This window comes from Chiloscyllium plagiosum, unplaced genomic scaffold (assembly GCF_037043375.1).
Source record: "Chiloscyllium plagiosum isolate Xiang-an unplaced genomic scaffold, Cpla_swu_hap1 HiC_scaffold_10, whole genome shotgun sequence".
NCBI classification, from domain to species: domain Eukaryota; kingdom Metazoa; phylum Chordata; class Chondrichthyes; order Orectolobiformes; family Hemiscylliidae; genus Chiloscyllium; species Chiloscyllium plagiosum.
The window spans coordinates 5,966,013-5,989,488 of record NW_028270148.1 but is presented as its reverse complement, the minus strand read 5'-3'; the positions used below and the strand labels follow the sequence as shown (position 1 = coordinate 5,989,488).

General features: G+C 42.7%; 2 pseudogenes; one reads left to right on the top strand and one right to left on the bottom strand.

The window, feature by feature from the left end:
- The window catches only part of LOC148148897 (uncharacterized), a 92,528-nt pseudogene that overhangs the window by 25,822 nt on the left and 43,230 nt on the right, over positions 1 to 23,476 (bottom strand).
- On the top strand, positions 1,371 to 22,702 carry LOC148148899 (uncharacterized; annotated as a pseudogene).

The following is a 23,476-nucleotide window of genomic DNA, read 5'->3' as shown; positions in this document are numbered from 1 at the left end:
GAGGCTGAATAGGCTGAAGCTGTTTTCCCTGGAGGTCAGAGGCTGAGGGGTATCCTTCTAGAGTTTTATGAAATCATGAAGGGAATGGATCAGGTGAATATCCACGAGAATTTTCTCAGTGCAGGGGTGTCCAAATTTGGAGACATTGGTTTAATTTGAGAGGGAAAAACTTTAGAAGTATGGAATAAGGTGGGTGAACTTTCAGCATGGGTTGGTACCTGGGACTTCAATGCTGTAGTCATTTTGGAGACATGGGTAGAGCAGGGATGGGAATGGTTGTTGCAGGTTCTGGGATTTATATGTATCAGTAAGAACAGGGAAGATGGTAAAAGAAGGGGAGGTGTAGCATTGTTAGTCAAGGACAGTATTACAGTGGCAGAAAGGGCCTTTGAGGACTCATCAACTGAGGTAGTATAGGCTGAGGTTAGTATTAGGAAAGGAGAGCTCACCCTGTTGGGAGTTTTCTATAGGCCGCCAAATCGTTCCAGAGATGTAGATAAAAGTATAGCAATGATGATTCTTGATAGGAGCAAGAGTGACAGGGTAGTTGTTAAGGGGGACTTTAACTTGCCAAATATTGACTGGGAATACGATAGTCCAAGTACTTAGACGGGTCAGCTTTTGTCCAATGTATGCAGTAAGGTTTCCTGACACGGTATCTAGACAGATCAACAAGGGGCAAGGCCACATTGAATTTGGTACTAGGCAATGAGCCAGGTGTTAGATTTGGAGATAGGTGAGCACTTTGGTGATAGTGATCACAATTCCATTTTGTTTGATTTAGCGATGGAAAGGGATCGCAAGGTAACAATTATGCCAGCACTTCAGGAGGCGGACGCCAGGTGACAGAAACCGCCCAACAGTTATGCAGGATGGAGAGAGTAGGAATTCAAAACGTGGCAAAGACTTGAATGTCAAGGGGCAGGCATTCAGTATTACAGAGATGACAAAATCTCAAACTCTTGGTTGAAACCAGCAATTCAACTAAAATCCTCACAGCTCATTAACAGCTTGCTCCTGCGGAGTAATCTATAGCCGACAAGAAGACCAAGCAGAATCAAAACTCGCCGAAGGTGTGAGATAGCAATTGGAACCATTTCACACATCTCAGGTTGTTGCTCATTCATTAAAAACGCTCGAATAAAACTCCATAATAAGACTGTGGACCAGCTGAAGAAGCATGTCAGTAAATACGCTGAGCCGAGATTGATCGTGAAGCATGGCTCACTATGGAAACCTGATGTCATATTTAAGAAAGATCAAAAGATCGCAGTGGTCAATGTTGCAGTGCAGTACAAAAAAGACAGCAAAGCTCTGGAAATGGCACGGCAGGACAAAAGACAAAATACAACCGCCTGAATGCCGAGATAATGGAGTTGATCGGACGCTGTGAGCCTAAGTACTTTGGCTTTGTGATAGGCGCTCAAGGCAAGTGGTTGGGCTTGAATAACAGCCTCATGAAATTCCTTGGCATTGAAGGATTCCAAACATTTGCCCAATGGACATCCAGGCTTAACTGAAGAAATGTGAGTCCATACACTTTGTCTGGAAGAACAGAGGAGTTGAATATTATTGAAATAGGAAAGACTGCAAAAACTATAGATCAGAGGGATTTGGGAGTCGTCATCCATGAATCACAAAGAGTTATCATCAACATTTTGTTGGTGATAAGGAAGGAAAATGGAGAGTGTCTTTTATTTCAAAGGAAATGGAGAATAAAATTAGGAAGGTTTTACCAGAACTGTACAAACCTCTAGTCAGACTATAACTGGAATACTGTGAGACAGTGCTTGTTCCTTATTTGAAGAAAGGTGTCCTGGTATTGGAGGCTGTCTGGAGAAGGGTCACTGGGCTGATAGCCGGTATGGAGGGACTGTCTTATGAGGAGAGGTGACATTGATTGAGCTTGTTCTCACCAGAATATTGAAAAATATGAGGCAACAGTATTGAAAAAGAAAAGATTCCTGGAGGACCTGACAGGGTAAATGAGAAGACATTGTTTCCACTGTTCGGGAGTCTTGGGAGCAGAGGACAGAATCTCAATCAGGGGATGTAAACTTAAGGCAGAGAGGAGAAGGAATTTCCTCACTGAGAAGGGAACTCCACCACACAGGGGAACTGAGGCTGCACCATTCAGTATGATGAAGTTGAGAAAGACAGATTTTTAAACAGAAAGTAAATCTAGAGATAGAAGGAAAAGACAGGAAAGTCAAATTGGGGATTATCAGAGCAGCCATGAACAGACTCGTTGGGCAGAAAGGCCTGATTCTGATCTTCCATCTTCTGCTCCAATGGCATTAAGGTCTAACTGAGGCATTTAACAGGGCACTGGATGATTATTTACACAGAAACAATGCGCAGGACGAAGAAGAAAAGGCAAGAGATTGACTCTAGGTTATAGAGTCATTGAGTCACAGAGATACCAAGCGTAGAAACGGGCCCATTCATCCAACTCATCCATTGCGACCAGATTTCCTAACTTAATCTAGTTCTATTTGCCAGCATTTGGCCCATATCCCTCTGCACCCTTCTTATCCATATACCCATCCACATGTCTTTTAGAAGTATAATTGTATCAGCCTTTGCCACTTCTTCTGGCAGCTCATTCCATGCATACACCACCCGCTGTGTAGAAAAGTTGCCAGTTATGTAGAATGTAGAAGATAGAACATAGAACCGAGAACATATAACATTACAGTGTAGTACAGGCCCTTCGGCCCTCAATGTTGTGCCAACCTGTGGAGCCAATCTGAAGCCCATCTATCTGACACTATTCCATTATCATCCATATGTTTATCCAATGACCATTTAAATGTCCTTAAAGTTGGCAAGTCTAATACTGTTGCAAGCAGTGTTTTCCATGCCCCTACAAATTTCTGAGTAAAGAAACTACCTCTGACATCTGTCGCATATCCATCACCGCTCAATTTAAAGCTATGTCCCCTCATGTTAGCTGCATCACTATCTGAGGAAAAAGGCTCTCACTGTCCACCCTATCTAACCCTCTGATTATCTTATATATCCCAATTAAGTCACCACTCAACAGGCCGCATTCTGGTTCAGATAGATCCTGGTGCTTTCTCTTTCTCTTCTACTTGTCCCATTGTGGGAGAGTGGGCACCAATAACAGATCAGATGTAATGCAGAGAGATATTAGGATACTCAGATTGGATGGAGAAATAAGAGCAGCGAAGACAATTTTTTGTAAAAGTGCAATTATAATGGGTGTGCAGGAGCAGTCAAAACTGGAAGTATACTGTTTAGTCGAAAAAGAGTCATTAAATTCATAAGGTAACAACAGAACCACTCATTAAAGTGAACAGATACCCATACACGAAAATATATGGAGTACGAGAAACTGGAATATGGAACTCTTGGACCTTCCTTTGTCAAGCAACATTTACCACATGACCACTTGGATCTGAAAGATCAAAATCTGTTGTGGTTTACAAAATTCAAATGAATTCTTAATGAAACAAGAATATTAAGAATAGGTAAGAAACAGATTTTATCACTCAGTTGCTGGGCTGACTGCATTTGAATACAGCTTATTAATAGTTTCTGGACTTGTGTTACTGTGTGCCTTCACAGATCAAAAGGAGAGCAGCTGAGGCAAAATTGTCAAACTGACCAAAAACAATGAAAAAAAGTCCCTTTGTTCTGATAAAAAGAGAAGAAATCTTCAAGCACAATTTCTTCCTCTCAGTCAGCAAAAGACAAGGAAAAAGATAATGTTTCCAATATCAGGGTTTCAAACTATTTCCTATCAGAATCTGAAATATGGTCAGAAGATCTCCCATCAATATATAACTTCCAGGAATCATCCGCATTGACAAGAAATTGAAGGAACTCTGAGAAATCAACACATTCCACCACCTGATGTGAGTTCCTAGACCCCCTGGGATGGTCATTCTTTAAGTTTTTTTTAAAACAGCCCAAGCTAATTCTGCAGAGCCACATTGGCTTGTCTGTAAATGAATGTATGTTTGAGATTATTGGGATTTGGTTGAATCCCAAATAGAAATGTAGTTGCTCATGTGATGAAGTTGAAGGCATGTACTGTATCTTTAAGTTAGAGTGAATGCTGTGCTGAACTGAGAACTTACAAGCACCTGTGTGATAAGACTAGAAGGCAGTCTCACAGTGTACTGGAAAATTGAAAACGCGTAGCATTTGGCTGTGAGATGGATACCTAAGTTGGTTGCTACTTTGACAGCAATTAAAATTTAAGCAATCAGTTCAAATTCTGCCTCAGGATACTAAAACCGAATTGCGTTTGTATTTATTATTTTGCCATCATCGAACCAATGAGACAATCCATGTTGGAGATATTAAAATGCGGACAGTTTGAAAATTGGTAACAGAACAATTTCCATTGAGAGAGAGAGCCAAGAAATTAAGGAACACTGTCTATCAAAGGTACCTTTTCAAATGAAACATATTTGCAGTAATGAGAAAGAAAATGACCGAGGGAGATTTTCAGACGAAAGAAGACAGACACTGACGATGACAGCGGCTGTATGGTTTTGAAATTAAGTTGATGTAATTTTAATAAGTGTCTTATTGGAACAGCATATGGTTAAAATTGGAGGCTGTTAAGAGAATGAGGATTAGAGATGTGAATAGTGTTGTTTAATGTTCACTTTTAGAGTTAAAGAAGAAGTTGATTTTATTTAAACAATGGAATTTTTGAGTTCTCTGTCATTCATTCTTTTTTAACGGATTACAAGTCGAGGTGAGCTTTTCTGCATGATTGGTTTAATTAACAGAAGGGTTCACCGCCATATTGTAATGCTAATCACATTTTCTGCTTGTTTAAACAATCAGTTTTGAAAATAATAAATAAATTATTTTTGAAGTCATTAATTAAACTGCTTTTCTTTTCAACTTTGGATCGGAGGACAGAAGAGAGACAAATTGGCTGTATTGTTGATTCAGTGTCACATTTAGTACAGCTCATGGTAAATTTGTGCTCGATTATGAGTGCACTCTCCACATTGGAGTCGAAACACTGGGATGTGAGGTGTGGTTTCTAAATGATGTTAATAGTATTTAGTTTGGAATTTGGATTTTGAACTAATGGCATGTAGGTTTTGGTCTTTGTGTGTATGACAGGATTTAAAGATGAAAATGTTAATATTCCTGAAGTTATTATTTATTTTAACGAAAATATCTGACAGAGACAGTTCTTGGAGTTATGTCAACCCCTATATGTTTGATAGAGAAGGGTATTCTCTCTAATGTCTGTACTTTTAAAAAAAAATTCCTCCGCATCCATGTCTTGTGTGTGCAGGTGTAGGATACAGTGAATAACAATAGGTGTGTAAACCTTTATTTGTATTCCCCCTCCAGGAAACACCCGAGTGGCCAGTGACAAGCAAAGCCCTTCTCATCAAAGGGCAATGCCGTGTGATCAAAAAAGTGAAGGGGAGGGTAGGGATTAAATCAAAATAGAGTTGGAGAGGAAAATAAAACACTCTCTAATGTCTGTATTGTGTGCTGACTGGACCATTAAAATATTGTATTTTGCTGTGTGTTTAATGTATATAGCTTAGTTCATTATATTTTTTCAGTTCTATTTGAACAAAAATCACATCATAAAAATCATAAAATATCTTTACCTTTTGTTGAAACCAAGTCTGCTGCATTATGTGTTTCTTTCTCAGTGAAGCACCCACTAGTTTTATACAAAAAAGAATCCAAGCCAGATTTCAGTCTGGAATCAAACTTGTCCAATACTAACATTAACTGGGACCATAATAACACTAATCAAAGTGATTGGGACTGTTCCCCTTGGAGAAGGAAAAGTTGAGAAGAGATTTGATCAAAATGCCCTGTCCATCCATAGGCTATTCTATTCTTTTTTTCTCCTTCTCTCTTCCTGTAGGGCAGCTGGTCTAGGGATAGTCGCCTTCAAGGAGAGTCCTTGCAAATACACTCAAATTAGGCAAACACCCGAGTGGCCAGTGACAAACACTGCCCTTCATCTCAAAGGGCAAGCACACCTGTTTTTGTTTTTAAATTTAACCCCCACACTACCACCTAAGTGCGGTAGTGCTTATTTTATCCCCAGCACCCATGGTGTGTGTGCAGGTGTGAGACACAGTGAAAGACACAAAGTGCATGAGTCTTTATTCAATTTCCGCCACCAGAAAATAGGAAAACACCCGGGTGGCCAGTGACAAACACTGCCCTTCACATCAGAGGGCAGTGCTGTGTGATCAAAACAGTGAAGGGGAGGGTAGGGACTAAATCAAAATAGAGTTGGAGGGAGAAATGATGCACTCCACTCCCTGCGGCGCCCACCTCTCCCTGAACAACTCCAGGGTGTTGGTCGACACCGCGTGCTCCTTCTCCAAGGACACCCGGGCTCTAACGTAACTGCGGAAGAGGGGCAGGCAGTCGGCCCTAACGACCCCCTCCACGGCCCGCTGCCTGGACCTGTTAATGGCCAGTTTGGCCAGGCCCAGGAGCAGATGCTATTCTATTCTTAGATGATAGCCTGTCATCAGGGCCAGAAAGGGATGGTGGGATTGGGTGGGGCAGGCACTTTGGGAGCAGCTCATGTGTGTCTCTGTTTGACTTGTCTTAGAATGGATGTGTTGTCCCAGTTGAAGTGGTGTCCTTCTTTATCTGTATGTAAAGATACTAGTGAGAGAGGGTCACGTCGGTTTGTGGCTAATTGGTGTTCATGTATCCTGGTAAATAGTTTTCTGCCTGTTTGTCCAATGTAGTGTTTGTTACAGTTCTTTCACAATATTTTGTAAATGACATTAGTTTTGCTTGTTGTCTGTATAGGGTCTTTCAAGTTCATTAGCTGCTCTTTTAGTGTGTTTGGTGGGTTTGTGTGCTACCATGATGACAAGAGCTTTGAGTAGTCTGGCAGTCATTTCTGAGAAGTCTTTGATGTAGGGAAGATTTGCTAAGGTTTCTGGACGTGTCTTGTCTGCTTGTTTAGGTTTGTTGCTGAGAAATCGGCAGACTGTGTTCATTGGATGCCAATTCTTTTTGAATACATTGTATAGATGATTTTCCTCTGCTCTGCATAGTTCCTCTGTGCTGCAGTGTGTGGTGGCTGACGTTCTGATGCAGCTTCGTTTGTGGATGTTAGGATGATTGCTACTTTAGTTCAATATTTAGTCCATATGTGTGTTTTCCAGTAGACGCTGGTTTGAAGTTCTCCATTGGCTGTTCGCTCTACTGTGATGGTTTGTTGTTGTTTTCCTCCTCTTAAGTGAATTTTATACCAGTAAGGGTATTGTTGATGGTCTTGAAGGTTTCCTCTAATTTGTTTTGTTTAGTGATGGCAAAGGTGTCATCCACATAGTGGACCCAAAGTTTGGGTTGGATTTGACTGGGACAACACATCCATTCTAGGACACACCAAACAGAGACATGCATGAGAATTCCTAGAAGCATGGCATTCCAACCGGAACTCTATCAACAAACACATTGACTTGGATCCCATTTACCACCCCCTGTGAAAAAAGAACAAGAAATGTCTTCACCATAGGAAATGACATCACCACAGGAAATTACATCACCAACCCAAAGAAACCCAAAAATATAAATAGAAAGCAGGAAACATCAGCAGTGCTTTGTCTGGAGGCTCACTGAAGACGTTACCTAGTATGGTGATGAATCATCTGAAAATCAACCTCTCAGCTCAGCGAGCAAACCTATATTCAGATCCTTTTTCCTCTTAGCTAGTCTCACAATTTCACCTGTCATCCATGGTTCCCCAATCTTGCCATTTCGATACCTCATTTTCACAGCAGCATACCTCTCCTGATCTCTAATCAACCTCTATTTCAAAGCCTCCCACATGTCGAATGTGGATTTCCTTTCAAACAGCTGCTCCCAACCTACATTCCCCAGCTCCTGCTGAATTTTGCTTTAGGTGGCCTTCCCTCAGTTTACCACTCTTCCTTTAAGACCACTCTCGTACTTGTCCATGAGGATTCTAAAACTTTTGGAATTGTGATCACTATTCCTAAAGCAATCCCCTACTGAACATCAACCACCTGGCTGGGCTCCTTTCCCAATACCAGGTCCAGTATGGCCCCTTCTCGAGTTAGACTATTGACATCCTGCTCTAGAAAACCCTCCTGGATGCTCCTTACAAATTCTGTTCAATCTAGACCTCTAATACAAAATGATTCACAGTCAATGTTGGGAAAATTAAAATCTCCTATCACCACCACCATGTTGCTCCTACATCTTTGCATGATCTGTTTCCATGTTTGTACTTCTATCTCAAGTTCTCTGTTGGGAGGTCTACAGTATAGCCCCAACATTGTTACTGCAGCTTTCCTATTTCTGAATTCTGCCCATAATGCCCCACTGCTTGAATCTTCCATAGTGCCCTCCTTCAGCTGTGATATTTTCTTTGACCAGTAATGCAACTCTTCCAACCCTTTTACCTCCCTCTCTATCCCACCTGATGCATCGATATCCTGGGATATTTCATTGCCAATTATGCCCTTCCCTCAACCAAGTCTCAATAATAGCAATAACATCATAAATCCAGGTACTAATCCACACCCTAAGTTCATGTGGTTACCTACTACCCTTTTTGCATTAAAACAAATGCACCTCAGACCACCAGTCCCTTTGCAGTCATCATCTGCTCCCTGCTGACTCTTCCCCTTAGTCACGGTGACTTCATTATCTAGTTCCTTACAGGCTATAGTCACTCCTTCCTTTCTGTCCTCCAACCTCACTTGGTTCCCATCCCCCTGCCACATTATCTTGAAAAGCCCCCCAACAGTGTTAGCAAACACGCCCCCACAGACATTGGTTCTAGTCCGGCCCACGTGGAGACAGTCCAATTTGTAATCGTACCAACCTCCCCCAGAACCGACCTCAGTGTCTCAAAAATCTGAACCCCTCCCTCCTGCACCATCTCTCATGCCACACATTCATCCTGCTTATTCTATCATTCGTACCCTGACGAGCGCCTTGCACTGATAGCAATCCTGAGATTGCTACCTCTGAGGTCCTACTTTTTTAACTTGTCTCCTAACTCCCTAAATTCTGCTTGTAGGACCTCATCCTGTGTTTTTGGCCTATCTCGTATGTGCCTATATGCACCATGACAACTGGCTGTTCACGGTCCCCTGGAGAATGTTCTCTAGCCGGTCCGAGACATCCCTGACCATGCACCTGGAAGGCAACATACCATTCCGGCATCTTGTTTTTGACCAAAGAGCTGCCTATCTACTCCCCTTATAATTGAATCCTCTATGACTATAGTTCTTCCACTGTTTTTCCCACCCTGCTGAACAGCAGAGCTAGCCATGGTGCCATGAATCTGGCCACTGCTGACTTCCCTTGGTGGGCCATCGCCCTAACAGTATCCAAACTGCTATATCTGTTTTGGAGGGAGATGACTGCAGCGGTCTTCCTCAGCAATTTGTCATTTCTGTTTTTGTTCATTACAAGGCAGGGTTGATAACACATGATGGGGGTGGATGGGGGTGAAGTGGGAGGTGAAAACTCTGTCACAAATCCAGTTGCGAATTGTGAAGAAACTTCTTTTCAAAGACAGACTGTTGAGAAAATGTAACTCATTATCTGAGGGAGTGGAAAGTAGAACTCTTTAGAACATAGAACATAGAAAAATACAGCACAGTAGCGGCCCTTTGGCCCTCGATGTTGCGCCAATCCAAGCCCACCTAACCTACACTAGCCCACTATCCTCCATATGCCTATCCAATGCCTGCTTAAATGCCCATAAAGAGGGAGAGTCCACCACTGCTACTGGCAGAGCATTCCATGAACTCACGATTCGCTGAGTAAAGAATCTACCCCTAACATCTGTCCTATACCTACCACCCCTTAATTTAAAGCTATGCCCTCTCGTAATAGCTGACTCCATACGTGGAAAATGGTTCTCATGGTCAACCCTATCTAAACCCCTAATCATCTTGTACACCTCTATCAAGTCACCCCTAAACTTTCTTTTCTCCAATGAAAACAGCCCCAAGTGTCTCAGCCTTTCCTCATACAATCTTCCTACCATACCAGGCAACATCCTGGTAAACCTCCTCTGCACCCGTTCCAGTGCCTCCACATCCTTCCTATAGTATGGCGACCAAAACTGCACACAATACTCCAGATGCGGCCGCACCAGAGTCTTATACAACTACAACATGACCTCAGGACTCTGGAGCTCAATTCCTCTACCAATAAAAGCCAGTACGCCATATGCCTTCTTCACCGTACTATTTACCTGGGTGGCAACTTTCAGAGATCTGTGTACATGGACACCAAGATCCCTTTGCCCATCCACACTACCAAGTATCTGACCATTAGCCCAGTACCCCATCTTTTTGTTACTCATACCAAAGTGAATCACCTCACACTTACCCACATTGAACTCCATTTGCCACCTTTCTGCCCAGTTCTGCAGCTTATCTATAGCCCGCTGTAACCTGACACATCCTTCCTCACTGTCAACAATTCCACCGACTTTCGTATCATCCGCAAACTTGCTCACCCAATCTTCTAGCCCCTCATCCAGGTCATTTATAAAAATCTAGAGAGTGGTTGAAGTGCGTAGCACAGATTCACTTCAGGGGAAATTGGGGAAGTAAATAAAGGGGAAGAGTGGACAGTTATGCTGCTGATACTTATTTGCAGAAGGATGGTCACATGGTGAAATACAGCACAAACACCAGCATTGACTGATTGGGCTGAATGGCCTGTGTGTGGGTCTCACCTTTGATATAATTCAATAGGCATATACACACACAGTGCTCAGTTGGAAAGGGCTTCTTTATCATTGTATTCCAAACCTCCTTGTAATAAAAAAAAGCTCTCAGAAGGACATCATTTCAGCTGTTAACCTTCTGTTATATAGTCCAACAGGCCAGGGTAGGGTGGAGGAAGTTGGTTTATTCACTGCATCAGAAATACTTGTGTCTGAGAAGATAATTTTTTGATCAGGCTGTTTATACTGTGGAACAATTTGGTAGAACCTTTGAATCATAAGGAAACCATTGATGGGACAGTCTGCTCCTGAATCAGAATGGGACCAACACCCTTGTGTAGGTAGGTTTGTTCATGCTCTTGGGTGGAATTTAAAGTAGTTCCCCAGAGGGAGGGGGTATAGTGTGTTAGTATGTAGGGATACAGCCTACTTTAGTGAAGGAATAAATGCAGATCGAGTTCAGCCATGTTGAGTTTCAAGGGAGGAAGGCCAGCTGGGTGGTCTACTCGTTTTTGCACAGGGTAAAATGGGTAGGAGAGATGGGTTGGAGGGCATGGATTGACACCTAGAATTAGATGCTGTTGTTTTCACAGGGACATGGTTGAGGGAGGGGCAGAACTGGCAACTCAACATTCTCAGGTACAGGATCTTTGGGCAGGACAGAGAAAGGTGCCAAAGAGAAGGTGGCTTTGTGTTATTTAAAAGGAGTCTATTACTGCAGTAAGGAAGGACAATATCTTAGAATGGTCTTCAAATTAGGCTTTGGGGCAGAGTTTAGGAACAGTCACACAATGGGAGCATATTGTCAATCCCCAACAGTTACCCGGGCAATGGAACAAATGGATAATTATATCAGGGAATTTCAACTTCATCAGCATGAGTAGGATAACAATAGTGTAAAAGTTTCAAGGGAGCAGATTTCTTTAAATTTATACAGGAGAGCTTTTTATATCAATGTGTAGAAGGTCCAACATGGGAGGGTGCAGTGCAGGACCTAATTTGGTGGAACGAAGCTGGACAGCTGTTTGAGGTGACAGTGGGGAAGCATTTTTGTAACAGGAACCGCAGCACCAAATGTTTTCAGTTTGTTCAGGGAGCAGAAGGGGATGGTCTGCAAAAACGGGCTCTGGAATGATGTGTTGTTCGTTTGACCCAGTTCTGTTTTGAAAACACTTTACCCAAACACTCTAGTTGATGAAGCGGACAAGGGGGATACAGAAATCCGTTTGTGGTTCAACTCAATTTCATTCACAAAATGCTCCTTATTAAAAATACCACCTGACTATTTTCCAATATTTATTTAGCTTTATCCATCTGATATATTACCCACAATGGTCCACATGATTGATCCGGGGTGTTAGAATCTCCATTCTCTCCGATGTATTGCTGGCTCTCTTTCACAAAGCTCGTTTCACAGGTCAGGGCAGATCTTCTCCTGGGTCTTTTGGGGTGGCTCATCATCTTCTGCCATGAGTCTTGCTGTGCATCTTCCCTGCAAGTCTTCAGAGTCTTCACTGAATCATCATTGAGGTTTCTTTGTGTCCTCATGAGATGATGGAGTTGGGATGTGTGCTTTTGTCCCCCGCTTGCGCCTGTCCTTCCAAACATTTCTGTAGCCTTTGTCCACTGGGGTCATAAACTGGGTTTAAATCATCCAATGGGATTGTGTCAACACCCTTCAGTATTGCCATGCTGGGAGGTATGATATACACATACTCAGAAAGTTCTCACTTTCTCCACACACTCAGGCAGTCAAGTTGCCAGAGAGTCGAATCGATACTCCTCCAATACACGACTCTTGGTCTGGTTGTAACTGGTTCCTCTTGATCCTTTGTGATTGGTTTGACCTTGGCTTCTTCTATTCCCTGAAGCCGACAGCTGCTGGCTGCACTTTAATTTCATTTGGCCACTTTTCTGTCAGGCTTGATTTCTCCCACTGTGGGTCAATTCAGAATGTTCAGTTTTGGGCCCATAGGTTGCTTGACCACAGGGTTATGGCAAAAAAATAAAGCAGGACCTGGCCAAAGTAAACCAGGAACACAGCTTGCTGAGGGTGAGTTTACAGCAGAACAGCGGGAGGTGTTCAAAAAAAGGTAATGCGGTGAGTACAGGTCCAATAAAGTCCCTTTTGGATAAAATGTTGGAGCAACAAACATTCCATGCTTTAATTTCAGTGAAAGACCAACATACTAAATAAAGCACAACAAAATAATATCAATCATGACAGACTTTACTCTGTATCGGACTAGACCAGGAACAACATCAGCTGATTAGATTAGATTAGATTAGATTATATAGCTGGGATCAGAACAATCAACAGGAGCTGAAATTAAAATCAAGGCAAACTGAACCACGGCTGATCTGTATCTCAAAGTCATTTCAACTAAAGTTTAAATTGGGCTCCAGTATAACTCATTAAGATGTGAGCAACATATCCAGGAAATTGCAAACTCTCAGCTCTCAGGTCTTTGATCATCATTTCCCACAACCCTCTGCAGCTCCTGTTCTGTTCAATGACACTCCCACTTCCACCTCTGATGTCCTTGGTTTAATCTAAACCTTTCCTCACCCCCGCCCTGGTTACTCCTCTTCTTATAACCCTCATTTATTCCCATAGTCCAAGAAACAAAGACAAAGGAACATACAAAGAGCAGTAGACAATTCAGCCCATCATTTCAATCATGATTGGTTATTTTTCTCAATGCTACTTTCCTTCATTACCTCCATATCATCTGATTCATTGGTCTTAGAAATCTTTCCGTTCCTATCTCGAACATACTCAATGATTGAGGTCCCACATCCCTCTGGGATAGGGAATTCCACAGATTCCCCACCTTCTGGATGAAGAAATTCCACCTTATCTCAGTCTAAATTGGACGGCTTACTTTCCTGTGATAATGCCCCATAGATCTTGACTCACCAGCCAAAGGAAACGTTGCCACCAACATCCACACTGTTGTGTCCTTGAAGCACATTGAAAGTTTCAATTTAATCACCTCTGATTTTTCAAACTCGAGAGCGTACAGGCCAGTTTCCTCACTCTCCCATCCAACAAACCCACCATCCCAGCGATTACTCTGCTGACCCTCCACACAACTCCCTCGATGGTAAATCTGTGCTTCCTTACATTCAGGGACAAACTGTCCACAATCCAGGTGTGGTCTCCCCAATACTTTGTCCAACTGTAACAAGGCATCCTCACCCCTGGACTCAACTCCCTCAACTTTTGCCTTCCTTAGTGACTGGTGCAGCATCATGCTGACTTTTAGTAAGTCCTGAACACAGTAACACAGATCCCTTTGGACATCAATAATTCCCAAAATCTCACGATTTTTAAAATATTCTGCCTTTCTGTTTCTTTTGGTAAAGTAGCTACCTTCACATTTATTCACATTATATTCCATCTGCCTTGTCCTTTCCCATTCATTGAGCCTGGCCACTTGATGCATCCTTGCATCTTCCTCACAGCTTCCAACCTTATCTACTTTTTATACCATCAGAAAGTTTGGAACCATTCCAATTGGGCCTGACATCTAATCCATTTCTCCAGCTGTTGAACACTGTGGGCCTTCCATTGAGCCACACAGTACACCACAAGGAACAGTCTGTCTTCGTGTGAGACACCCTTTTCCTCCTACTCTTTGCTTTTGGTCATCTTTCTTTTTTTTTTAGATTACTTACAGTGTGGAAACAGGCCCTTCGGCCCAACAAGTCCACACCGCCCCGCCGAAGCGCAACCCACCCATACCCCTACATCTACCTCTTACCTAACACTACGGGCAATTTAGCATGGCCAATTCACCTGACCTGCACATCTTTGGACTGTGGGAGGAAACCAGAGCACCCGGAGGAAACCCACGCAGACACGGGGAGAATGTGCAAACTCCACACAGTCAGTCGCCTGAGGCGGGAATTGAACCCGGGTCTCTGGCGCTGTGAGGCAGCAGTGCTAACCACTGTGCCACCGTGCCGCCCATTACACATTATACTTCACATTATACTTTATCTATCATGCATTTGCCCACACAGTCAGCATGTCCAAATCACACTGCAGCATCTCTCCGTTTTTCTCATAGCTCACCCTCTCACTCAGCTTTCTGTCACCTGAAAATTGGAGACTTTAAATTCAGTTCCCTTTTCAAAATTATAAATCAATATTGAGAATAGCTAGAATCCAAGCACTTATCCCTGTGGTACCCCACTAATTGCAGTTGTCACTTAGAAAATGAACTATTTATTGTGATTCTTTGGCAAAAAGGTGACAATCAGTTCTCAATCCATTTCATTGCAATATTCCAATCTCAATGGGCTTTAATTTTTCATGTTAATCTCTTCTGTGGCTCCTTAACAACAGCCTTCTGAATGTAACTTAGTGTTCACAGCAAAAACACCAAATCAAAATTGAAATGATGAGAAGGCAAGTGACTCATTAAATTCCTGGTCCACATCGATGTGACTGAACTGTGTTTGTCTGACTTTTTTCAATCTTTTTCTTCCCTTAACAGTCATGTCAGATCTGTCTTGTGAGACTGCCTTCATATGGGAGAGGAGAAATTCAGAAATGGTAAAACCAGTTATAAATTGTGCTTTGGATGAAACAGTTTGTAATCAGTTTAAGTTCATCTTGTTCAGTTCAGTAACTGGTCTGTGTTTCCATTTATCCTGAGTGTCACGGTCAGGCAAATTGGGGACTTTAGAACATTTGAATAAATCTTTCCCCATTGCGACAACTCTTGGAATAGTGGGCTTGATTTCCAGGGAGTCATGGCGCTGTAGAATTTAAAATTACACTTTATCATTACACCTTTCATGTGTTGGAAATAATCAGGGGTGAGGATCCATTGTCATGATAATTGTTGCAGAGATTGTAAGCATTGCTATATAATTTCAGGGTAAATTCACTGATGACAAATCATAAATAACAAATATTACCAGATTCACTTCATGGAAACCTACTCAGTAATGTCTGTTCGCCAAAGGGTTAAGAAAAGGTTAAAGAGAAACATTGAAAGACAAGAAATGGAATAAGGAATGTGTTCAAACTGCAGACCCCATGGCAACAAGAGAACTGTGCTGAACTTCCTCTTTACTGACAGTTTTATTTCTTTACCTCCTGAGAAACAAGTGATGAAAGACACTGCAGTTGGCTGGGATACTTTGTGTCTTGAATTATTAACTGGACATACAATATACTGAGTGGAGAAGCAGGGTTGCTGGTCTGTTGAGATGATCAGTGGAACTCTATTTGCTGTGACCCTGTCCCCGTGTGTTGCTTTGGACAAGTATCCACTTTTGAGAAGTTAAACTTGTTATAAATGACCTTTCTATGGTTCGTGCTGCTGTGGAGTTTGTGAGAATTTTATAAGTTTGAACATTGAGAACTAGAGGGGAGAGTCACAAGGAGAATTTCACTGTCTGAGGATTGTTTGATGCAGCTGACACAGAGCTCCATAGGCTGGGATCACCGGCCAGAAAACAGAGTGTTCTTCCCATTCTTTTCTGTCATTCACTTATTGGGAGAATGGGACTGAGGGACAGGCTGCACCATTAAATTGTGGATTTGGAGTGGATTCGATTAATCTGTGTTCATTGGGTCTCGTTGGGGTGGATTTGAATGACAACCTCCTGTTTTACAAAATTGGTGCATTTACAGCTTTGTGATTCAGAATGAATTTCACCAATGGACCCATGCTGACACTCACATTAATTCTCTATTCTCAAGCTGCCCCGTCACACTCACTGAGAATGTAGAGTGTCTACCTGTGCTCCCACCATTTCCCAGCTCTTTAATGGACAGACAATACTGTGGAAAAAATAACTGCAGATTTCACCATCTACAGAATGAAGAGAGAGTCCAGCTACATTAAATGTGATTTTGACGATCTGGTTGAACACCAGCTTCCAACTGAGCCCAGGAAACAGAAAAGACGAAGCAACATTTGCTGCACAAATTGGAATTTCACTGTTCCCAAAATCCCAGGAATGTTCTGATGAAGAAGGAAGCCATTGGGCCCATTCATCAGCACCAGCTCTTTGAGCATTTTAACTGAGTGCCAATGCTTGCCTTTGCTCCACCCTACACATTGCTTATGTTTAAATAACCACCCAATAGCCTGTTAAATGCCACAACTGGACCTTAAGACCAGAGGATATTGCAGCAGAATTAGGCCATTCAGCTCATTGTATTGGTTCTGCCATTCAGTGAGATCATGGCTGCTCTGATAGTCCCCATCCCTACTTTCCTGCCTTTTCCCCATAACCCTGGACTCCATTCCTGATTAAAAATCTGTTGCTATCAGAATCGAAGTTACTGCCCTCTATGGTAAAAAATTCCTCAGATTCACTTCCTCTGAGAGATGAAATTCATCCTCATCTCCATCTTAAATCACAGATCCATTCCTATGAGCTTTTGCCCTCTGGTCCCAGACTCCCACAAAGGGAAACAACCTTCTCTCCATATCCACTCTGTCATGGCCGAAAGAAACTGAGATGCTTCAAATCTTCTTTTTATTCTTAACTCCAATTAGGACAAGCCCCTCCTTTGGATGGAGAACAACAAATCACGTAAACATATTAAGGATTTAATCGAAGAACATTTGGAAAATTATAATCTAATCAAACCAAGTCAGTGTGGCTTCATGAAAGGGAAATCATGTCTGACTAATTTATTTGAGTTTTTTGAGAAAGTCTCACACAGAGTGGCGAGAGGGGAAACAGTAATTGTGTTGTGTTTGTTCTTCCAGGAGGTGTTTGCTGCGGTACCTCACAAAAGGTTAGTTCATTTGATAAAAGCTCATGAAATTGGATGGAGGATGTTATTGTGGCTAGAGAAATGGCTAATAGGCCAGAAACAGTGAAAAAGGATAAGGGGTTCTTTTACAGGGTGACCAGTGGGGTTCCACAGGGATTAGTGCTGGGACCATAACTGTTTACAATTTATATTAATGACTGGGAAAAAGAAAGTCAATGTACTGTAGGAACATTTGCAGATGACACAAAAATAGGTGAAAAGTCAGTTTGTGGGAGAGACATAAACAGTTTACTGAGATATTGATCATTTAAGAAAGTGCGCAAAAAGCTGGCAAATGGCGTCTAATGTGTGAAAATGTGAAGTTGTTCATTTTGGAAATAAGAACAAAAGAACAGAATATGATTTAAATGGAGAGAAATTGCAGAAAGCTGCAACACAAAGGGATTGGGTAAACCTGTGCACAAAACTCAGAAAGCTCGCACACAGGGTTAACAGGTAATCAGGAAGGCAAATGGAATGTTGGCCCTTATTTCAAGGGGTTTGGAGTATAAGAGTAGGGAAGTCTCACTGCAATTGTACAAGGTGCTGGTGGAACCAGATCATGTGTACTGTCAGCAATTTTGGTTCACCTTATTTAAAGAAATATTTATTTCATTGGAAGTAACTCAGAGACGGATCATGAGGATGATCCCTGATATGAAGGGATTGTCTTATGAGCAAAGTCTGAACACATTGCGACTCTCCTCACTTGAGTTTAGAAGAATGAGAGGTGATCCCTTTGAAGCGTACAGGATTCTTAAGGGGCTTGATAGAGTAAATGCTGAGACAATGTTTCCTCTCATGCGAGAGTCTTGGACCAGAGGCCAGAGTCTCAGAATTAAGGGGCACCAATTTAAGACTGAGATGAGGAAGAATATTTTCTATCACAGGATTGTGAGCCTTTGGGCTCTTTGCTCTAGAAAGCTGTGAGAGTAGAGTTTGCGTATGTTTAAGACTGAGATTGATAGTTTCCAGGAAAGAGCAGGAAAGTGGATGTGAGGAATGTTTGTTCAGCTGGGAATCTCGGGGTGCTGGTACAGAATTCTTTGAAGTTTGCATCACATGTAGACAGGGTGGTTAAAAAGACATTCCACACTTGCCTTCATTGCTTAATCCTTTGACTATAGGAGTTGGGATAACAGTGATATTGAAGTTGTACAGGATATTGGTGAGGCCTCTTCTGGAATACAATGTCCAGTTCTGGTCACCCGGTTATAGGAAGTAGATTGCTAAACTGGAGATTGTTCTGAGGTGATTTACCAGGATGTTGATGCCTATGGAAGGGTTGTGTTCTAAAGAAAATTTGGCTAAGCTGGGACTTTTCTCACTGGAGCATAAGAGGTAGGGAGGCCACCTGATAGAAGGTTATAAAATAAAGAGAGATATTGAGAGAGTCAATGGTAGTTGTCTTTTCCTGAGGATGACGGATCCCTCAACTAGGGAGATCATTTTTAAGGTAAGAGGAAGAGATTTAAAAACGATTTAAGGGCTTTATTTTTTACACAGAGCGTAGTTCAAGGGTGGAATGAACGACCTGAGGAACTGGTCGATAGGTCTAATTGTAATGTTTAAAGATATTTGAATAAGTATATGATTAGAAAAGGTTTGGGGGGATATTGGCCGGAAAGGGCAGATGTGACTAGTTTAGTTTGGGATTATGTTCATCATAGACTGTTTGGACCAAAGGGTCTGATTCTGTGCTGTATGACACTGTGACTCAATTGAATAATGGAATAGGCTCATAGGGCTGAATGGCCTAGTCTTGTTCTAAATCTTCTGATTAACCTCCTCAATAATTTCTACACTTCCCAAAAAGAACAATATTGCATTTTACAATATTGTATTCCATTTGCCACATTTTAACCATTCACTCCACCTGTCTCTGTCTCTCTTCTCTTGACACCTCACTTTCCTCCTTATCTTGGTGCCATCACCAAATTGATCTTCCATCCAGAATCAGCGATTGCTGTGCTGGAGTCTCTCATTCTTCATCCAGAAGGTGTTCCTTCAAATCCATGCTGCATCTCCTCCTCCATCTCCCTGAAGTGGGATGGAATATTGCTGGACAAGGGGACACAACCTTCCAGGGGAACCCACCCTGACTCACTAACTGAGATGTAGGTCCAACAGACTGATCGTGGGACCATCACTGGCTCCATGCCCTCTACCTAGAGCTGGAGGGGCACAAATGTGACCCTCGCATTTGTCTCCAATCTACCCAGTTTACCCCATTTATCTCAGCCACACTATGCCTATGGGAAAGACTGAACAGTCAGACTGTTGTTCATTTATTGGTATTTTTTTATTTTGAAGGTGCAAACATCCCAGTCCTTCTCCAGTCTCCACTCCTAGAAGTGGTCACCGAGGGTCACACTGCCATGTTTCAGTGCACCAGGAAGAACATCGCAGTGATAACACACCGATGTTGACTGGTATCGGTTGGTGAGATAGATTAAGGTGATCTGGATTTTAACACATGATGTTAGAAACATCACACAATGTTACCTGTGATTCATTGAGTGATTCCAGTCTTCCAGAGACCCCTCCAGTAACAGCTTCATTCTGACCATCACAAATGTGTGGCCCAGGGACACTGGGATCTGTTATTGCGGGGTTTCTGGTAGTGTCCCTGGTGAAGGAAGCCACCTCATTGTAGACAGTAAGTAGTTTTGACATGACAATCACCTCCAGCAATAAACTTGTGCCCAATGAATGAATTGGAGATCAGCTTGTGATCAAGAGGATTGAGGACGTGATGGAGAATGATCTTGGGGATGGATTCACTGGTGGGAGGAAGCTGAGCTCAGGTTCAATGTTGGTGAATGGTGAGAGAAAAGGGATTTTTTGTGGAAATGGGAGGAGGATCTTGTGGGAAATTTGGAGTTTTATCCCACAGAATAAGTGACATTAATTCCATTCAACTCACAAGCGAGTCAGTGCCATCGGGCTGGATGTGCAGAGTCAGGGAGACTGCTCTGCGAGGTGACACATCTGCAAGGAGTCTCCCAAGGATTGGGAATGAACCATAGAGCACAAAAGGGCATACCCATCCAGGTTAAAGAAAACAACCCAAGCTTATCCAGCCTCTCCTCATGGCTGAAGTGCTCCATCCCAGGCAGTATCTCTCCACTCCTTCCAGTGCAATTACATCACAGGGAGAAGGAACCATGAGGAGCTCGGAGCCTCTGGTGGGAACAGGGAATGGGGTTGGTCTGAGGCTGGAGGCTGGAATCAGGAGCTGCCCTTTCTTCAAGTAATGTCACTGTACACTCAGCGCCTGCTGTGCCTTCTGGACCTTATTTAAAGGAGGTTAGCCAATCAGAGTTAGGAAGTCTTACTGCAGTGCCACAAGGCGCTGGTGAGACCACATCTCAAGCACAATGAGCAGTTTTGTTCCTCTTTTTAAGGAAAGCTATCATTTCATTGGTGGCAGATCAGAGAAAGATCACTTGTATGATCTTGGTACTGAGGAATTGTCCTACGAGCAATGGCTAAACAGGTTCAGCAGCATTTACAGTTTCTCAGATACTGAAGCAGTTCATGTTCAAATGAAACAAGATCGAGAAAATATCCAGGCTTGGGTTAGCAAGGGGAAAGTAACATTCATGCCAAGCAAATGCCAGGCTATGCCCATCTCCAATAAGACAAACCACTGCCCCCTGCCATTCAATAGGATTACTATCACTGAATCCAATACTATCACCATCCTTGACCAGTAAACTTACCTGAATTTATGGAACCAACAGCAGGTCAGAGACTAGGAATGCTATGAGGAGAAAGTGAGGTCTGCAGATGCTGGAGATCAGAGCTGAAAATGTGTTGCTGGAAAAGCACAGCAGGTCAGGCAGCATCCAGGGAACCTGGAGAAGGGCTATTCCTGAAGAAGGGCTTATGCCCGAAACGTCGATTCTCCTGTTCCCTGGATGCTGCCTGACCTGCTGCGCTTTTCCAGCAACACATTTTCAACTAGGAATGCTATGGTAAGTAACTCACCTCTGACTCCTTAAATTCTGTCCACCATTTACAAGGCACAGGCCAGATGTGTGATGGAATGCTCCCCACTTGCCCCGATGGGTACACAATCCTGGAATTCCCTTCCTAAAGGAATTATGGGTCTATCTACAGCACATGGACTGCAGCGGTTCAAGGCAGCATCTCACCATCTAAAGGGCAACTCATGACGGGCAATAAATGCCCTTCCAGTGACACCCATGTTCTACAATGAATAAAAATAAAAGGTGGGACTCTCCTCACTGAGGTTTATAAGAATGAGAGGTGATCTAATTGAAATATATTAGATTCTTAAAAGGCTTGACAGGGTCAATGTTGAAAGAATGTTTCCCCTCATGGGAGAGTCTAAGTCCAGAGAACGCAGTCTCATAATTACAAAGTACCAATTTAAAACTGAGGTGTTGAGGAATTTCTTCTGTCAGTGCATTGTGAATCTTTGGAACTCCTTGCTACAGAGAGCTGTGGCTGGGCTGTATCCTTGTGTATATTGAAGTCTGAGGCAGAGAGATTCTAGGTTAGTCGGGGAATCAAGCATTACAGGGAAATCACAGGGAAGTGGTCGTGAGGAATGTCGATCTGTCAGGATCCTATTAGATAGCATAGCAGGCTTGAGGGGTCGATTGGCCTCCTCCTGTTCCTATTTCTTATGGTCTCAGGTTCTTTAATTGTTTACACAAATAGTTATTAAAGTTATTTAATGAATTAAAGATATTTTGTTAAACCAGTTCCCTTTTTAATACAGAACATGTTCCATCTGAACTGTCCCTTTGAACAACTGGCAGCAAATTGTAACCCAGAGAATTGAATCTTAAATTCTTGATCTTTTCCCCAAAAGGTTCAAATCCTGTCATCCTTCTCCAGTTCCTGAGCCTCGAACATGTCACCGAGGGTCACACTGCCTGGTTACAATGCACATGATGAAAGCCGCAGTGGCACACACCACCATTAAGTGGCACCGACAAAAACCAAGGAGTCACACTGTGTGAATTTTAGCACATGGTAAAAATGACTCCACACATTGGATCCCAGGATTCACTGAATGATTCCAGCCTTCCAGAGACTCCTCCAGTAACAACTTCCTTCTGACCATCACAAACGTTCAGCCCAGTGACACTGGGGACTATTACTGCTCAGTGCGGGGTAGTATCTATGGGAGAGGAAGCCAGATCATTGCAAAGAGTGAATAGCATTTACATGACAATCTCTTCCTGCCCAATGAATGAAATGGAGATCGGTTTGTGATCAAGAAGATTGAGGAAGAGATGAAGAGTGATCTCGGGGATGGATCCACTGTGGGGAGGAAGCTGAGCTCAGATGCAGCAATTTATTTAGTTGTTTTGTGAGAAGTGGGTTTCAGTGGCTGGGCCAACATTTATTGCCCATCCCTAATGGTTTGGATCAGAAATTGGCTAGCTGAAAGAAGATAGAGAGTGGTGGTTGGCAGGAAATGTATGTTCTTGAGTTAATTAATAGCAGTGTACCAAAAGGATCTGTTTTGGGGCCATTGCTGTTGGTCATTCCTATAAATGACCTAGATGAGGGAGTAGAAAGATGGGTTAGTAATTTTGTGGATGACACGAAGGTTGGTAGAGTTGTGGATAGTGCTGAAGGATGTTGCAGGTTACAGAGGTACGTAGATAAGCTGCAGAGCTGGGCTGAGAGGTGGCAAATAGAGTTTCATGCAGAAAAGTGTGAGGTGATTCACTTTGGAAGGAGCAACAGGGATGCACAGTACTGGGCTAATGGTAAGATTCTTAGCAGTGTAAAGGAGCAGAGAGATCTCAGTGTCCATGTACATAGATCCCTGAAAGTAGCCACCAACGTTTTAGGGTTGTTAAGAAGAAATACGATGCGTTAGCTTTTATTGGTAGAGAGATGGAGTTTCGGAGCCATGAGGTCATATTGCAGCTGTACAAAAGTCTGGTGTGGCTGCACTTGGAGTATTGCGGACATTTCTGGAA